Raw genomic sequence first — 5,403 nt, forward strand, 5'->3', positions numbered from 1 at the left:
TCTACAAGTCGTCGTAGAAAGCCTCGTCAAGGCAGTAAACACTGCACTCATACAGCCGCCAGTTACAGCCGCTGCGCTCGCTGCCGTCTCGCGTCGGTGGTGTATGTACGGTGTGTGATGTGTTTATGTGTGCGATGCGAAGTACATAAGAACTCTACACTTCCGCCGCTTGGAAAACCGCCGTACTCACTAGCGCTCATAGATCCTTGCGATCGTTCACTGGACCGTAAAGTTGTGTAGACAGTCGACAAGAGAGGGAGCCTTCCTACAAAATATCCTTCAGAAAGATGGCGATGGCGTCGCCCAGTGCGGGTAAATTTGAGTTTGAGTAGATCTTTCGTGTTTCATTTCGCACCATATATATATCGTAAGGAGCTAACGAATTTCCCTTGTTATAAGTTGTCATATTTTAAGTGATTGCTGGTATGTCAGAGATTAGACAGAGTTGAAGTTTCATTGTAAAACATCGTGTAAATTAACCCATTTAACTTGTTACCATTTCGGCATTTTACACGGGGAGTGGAATAATGTAAACTTTACTAGTGTAGACCAATACTCGAGCACCGTGGCCGTGTGATGAGACTGAGAGAGGGCGCTGATTGTATACCGAAATGGAGATGACTATCCTCAAAAAGCTTTCACCTCCGCTCCCTTTTCTGCCTGTTGAAAACGTTGTTATTCTCTGCTAGTGTGAAAATACTGTATCATGGTGGAAGCAGGGCCAGGGAGGTGTGAGATCTGGATCCCTCGCCTGCGCCTGCCTGATTACATGTAGACCTATGGTAGGGACGCCGAACGTCAAGGACATAGCCTTCAGAAATTGGACACCCGCTTAATTACGTGTTAATCAATCCGCACCATCTCGTAACCCCGCGTACGTCAAAATGAATGAGGGGTCAAATTGCATCCGCCGCCATTAAAAATGAAATGAATCCTCATAAACTTACCACAAATTCTACACGTTCATCTCACTTTCCTACCCCGATATGCAGTTATGACAAACTTTGTACATTGTAAATCATTATTACGGAAAGACTTGCCTAAACATGATGTGGAAGACGCAGAATATTCCAAAATATATCCGAGTACATGCTGACGGTTGACCTTCAATCGATGACCATGCTGAGTAAAGTGATTGCGCAATGCCTGGCCCCGCCCTCCCCAGGGGCCCCGTGTAATCCTAGTAGCGGGCGCCCCACACCTTTTCACTTCTTTGGCTGGGGCCCTGTCGACGGTACATCAAAAAAATCCAATTTGTAGTCGAAATGACAGACATTTGTCCCCTTTATTTATCTTTTCAGAAACTTATTAGATTGTTTGCTTTGATAAGGAGCTATACATAAAAAAAAATGTAGCACTTTTACTGTTGATAGGACGCGTTGGGAACATGTATCCACATTTGCAAAATATTTTTTATGATTTTTTCCATTCGGTTTGGGCCCCAAGGGCCCTAGCGCATTTTTGCGCAAAGGAAAAAACCCTTTATTCATGAGATGATGTCATGCAGGTTCTGTTAATAGGCGGAGCTAACGCCGACTGAACTCCGGTGTTTAGTCTTTGGCCAAGGCAATTACGATAATTATACAAATAATACACAGGTGAGAGTACGTCAATGAAGTTGTAGCGCACTCAAGGGTATTTACAATTGTGAAACATGCACGATCGAGGCGAAGCCGAGTGCATGTTGCACTACATTGTAAATGCCCGAGAGTGAGCTGCATCTCCACTAATTATTTGATTTATGAAATGGGTCGGAAACTAACAGAATTTTTCATGTACCTTTGTGGGTCAATACCAGTCAGCTACATGTAGCACTCGCTCAAAAGTCAAGATGTCCGAAGATGTTCGTCCCAAACATTTACGCACGTCGCACTCGGAAATCCCGCACATATACGTAGGCCATCGCCACACATGTTATGCACAAGGAAAGGCCGGCTGGCATGGCACGGCAGCCAGAACTAGAAATGAATTAAGAGAAAGGTCAATGACAATTTGACAGTTGACAATTGACAATGACAATGACAATTTAATTTATCTCATGTCACCCAATCAGGGTATTGGAGATAACCATGTGAATTATACATTTGAGATTACATATCGAAAAAAAAAAGAGAAAAGAAAAACGATACGAAAAAGTACAATGAAGGTACATAAATTTACTGGGGAAAAATGTGTAATCTTATGCAATGAACCAAATAACCAAATAACGAAAAGTTGTTTAACTAGAAGTTGTTTACAGGATTGACAGCGCGTACTAAGTAGCGCGCGACGCACTTGTAACATCTGCGCATGCATGTATAAGAAAAATCATGAGCGCACACGTGACTCATTTCAGCGCTTCCAATTGGCTACATTCTTGAATCCATTATATAATGCCATATATTTTCCCCATATGCGCACGCGTACGCGTACGCACGCTATACGTTACACACGTTTACCATAACGCTACGGGACAGCATGCAAGGCTCCCACCGTAAACTCTGTATTCCAATTTAAATGATCTCTCCTTTAAGAATTCTAACCAAAATTGATCTAATTGTCAAATATCTAACAAACTATTTTCATCTGCCTTGCTTATAAAGAACGCAGTACCTGTTGTATGCAGGTACTCGTATTTGATCGCGTGTTATCCCCACGCACCACGTCGGGTTTGGTTTATGCTGTAAAACGAGGAATTTTCGCGTGCACTTTAATTTCGCGAATTTCGCGAGCGCCAAGATTCGCGAAATTAAAATGCACGCGAAAGTCCTTGTTTACACTATATGCATTGAACGCCAGTGGCACTTCGCGAAAATTTCATACCACGAAAAAGGCTGTCGATCCAATTCGCGAAAAATTCATGCCGCGAATATATCATGTTTTACAGTATACTAAGTAGGGCCTACGTACGCGTACGTGTACTCTATGAACAGGGGGCATGTTCAGTGCTGTAAAGCGATCGCGCTGTGTGCGTGACTGCTTGGACGTGGCCTATATAGTATGACATGTATGTTATTGAATTAAACTGATATGTGCCTACCTTTGCTTACTTATGCAATAAACATAGACTCAACATCACATAAGCCAATAATAAACTAGAAAGAATTGAGGTTGTAAAGCTATACTCTCATTACGATGTTCCAATCGTAGGCATATATTCCTGTGACATATTGCCGAATTTGCATACCACGATTACCAGTATAATACGGTACCAACTTCATTCATATTCGAGTTTGAACTTCATCAGGATTTCACAGTTAATTGAAACTTCATGATATTATAAGTACAAAGAACATCATATGATACGAATAAATGATACTTCCAATGGAATATAGCTGTGCTGAGTTTCCCGTTGACATCAAGAAACCACGCCGTGCAACACATTCGTTCTCTCTCGATCCCGCACTCACGATACACCTCTGCCTCTCTTCTACTGGCAGAGCAGAATTAATCCGTACCAACTTCATTCATATTCGAGTTTGAACTTCATCAGGATTTCACAGTTAATTGAAACTTCATGATATTATAAGTACAAAGAACATTATATGATACGAATAAATGATACTTCCAATGGAATATAGCTGTGCTGAGTTTCCCGTTGACATCAAGAAACCACGCCGTGCAACACATTCGTTCTCTCTCGATCCCGCACTCACGATACACCTCTGCCTCTCTTCTACTGGCAGAGCAGAATTAATCCGTACCAACTTCATTCATATTCGAGTTTGAACTTCATCAGGATTTCACAGTTAATTGAAACTTCATGATATTATAAGTACAAAGAACATTATATGATACGAATAAATGATACTTCCAATGGAATATAGCTGTGCTGAGTTTCCCGTTGACATCAAGAAACCACGCCGTGCAACACATTCGTTCTCTCTCGATCCCGCACTCACGATACACCTCTGCCTCTCTTCTACTGGCAGAGCAGAATTAATCCGTAGCTGCAAACCTTTCTGTTAGAAGTGTTAATCAGCATAACTTACTGCTAGAAGACCTGCCATAAATATGAATATAGATACAACATAAACAGACTAAAAAATTGAATGGTCTTCTTACCAACTGTCATGGCGACATGGACCTTTTTCTGCGGAAGAGAGGAAGAGATTTAGCGTGTCACAGTACTCTATGAATAGAGCGTGCCTTCTGTTTCACAATGCGATACTACGTGGCGTGGCGTGGCGAGGGACATTAAACAGAGAATGGCCTTGTTTTGATCACGAGGAGGAGAAAGGCCTCCTGGGTAATATAAACAAAACCGAGAGAGAGGTGAGAGAGAGAGAGAGAGGGGGGGAGAGAGATGGGGTGGGGGTGGGGGTGGGGGGTAGATTGTGTGTTGTGCAGCAGTGAAAGAGTGAGCTCTATAGTAAGAGGAAGATTGAATTGAAGAAGAAAGCAAAAGGAGAAATTGTACTGCAGAGATAACAATCCATGCTTTCCTTCAAACAACATATCTTTTAGTGTTCATGGTTATCTATATAATCATTTCGTTTTATTTCAGGTTATAGGGCTATCATACTTGTTATCTTAATTTTCATACAAAATGATTCATTGTGTCATATGATTCTGTTATGTTTCTGTCACTATTATTTTTGGAACGAAAATAAAAGATTACTCATACTACAACGGTATAAAAGGTGAAGACATACTTTATGTCATTTCTCGCGTTATTTCAGTGTTGTGTCTCGTGTATGATGTTCGGAAATATTTGATTGTGCATTGTGTATTGTGATATAACTCATGCATCTATGTTGACAATTATTTTGTACATTGGCGGGTGTAGGCCTACATGTATCTTTTATATACACCTGAAGCACTTCAACTCAATATTGATACGCAGCTTACAGCTGCGCTACCCCTTGAGCCCATAGTGTTCGTATTTTCTATGGCTTTCCAGCCTCTATTGCGATAAGAAGTTAAGACGCTTAAGCTCAATCTTAATTGGTCATAAACTTGACCTCCCAAGCACACAACAAAGGCCTCTTTCAAATTTTGTAATCCCCTGTTGTTTGAACCCGACTGCTGGTAGCCTTGGCGTGGGAACTATGTTGTCTTTTGCGATAACCTGGGCTTGAAAAGTTAGCCGGAATGCCATATGCTATAGTCAGTATACTAGTAGTTCTCGAACGCCAGCGTGATAGGATCACCAAATCTCTAACCTCGTACATATCAAAAGTCGTTATATGCAGTATCAAACTTTTCAAAGCCTCCAACATTGGTAAGCTATACGTGTTTCTTCTATTTTGCATTAACTTGTTGGGTGTGAAATAAGTAAAATGATGATGTTGTATCCGCTTTCAGTTACACGATGCTTTTATTATATTTGAGGAGTTTCACATGAAGTTCGAAATTTCCTGCTTCTTGCTGGGATTTCTTCGTCATCAGAATTAACATTCAATACATTATTCTAACGTCTTG

At 41.2% G+C, this 5,403-nt stretch overlaps 1 long non-coding RNA gene across 1 annotated transcript; it reads right to left on the reverse strand.

Moving 5' to 3' along the window:
- Nucleotides 1-835: 835 nt before the first annotated feature.
- On the reverse strand, nucleotides 836-4,123 carry LOC139718206 (uncharacterized). The gene is made up of 3 exons (XR_011710027.1): nucleotides 4,045-4,123; nucleotides 1,780-1,958; nucleotides 836-1,225 (listed from the first exon to the last, which is right to left on the reverse strand). It is a non-coding gene; the product is annotated as an uncharacterized lncRNA (long non-coding RNA).
- Nucleotides 4,124-5,403: the final 1,280 nt, after the last annotated feature.

This window comes from Diadema antillarum, unplaced genomic scaffold (assembly GCF_040938485.1).
Source record: "Diadema antillarum isolate AM-2024a unplaced genomic scaffold, OU_Dant_1.0 scf00000091, whole genome shotgun sequence".
Classification (NCBI taxonomy): domain Eukaryota; kingdom Metazoa; phylum Echinodermata; class Echinoidea; order Diadematoida; family Diadematidae; genus Diadema; species Diadema antillarum.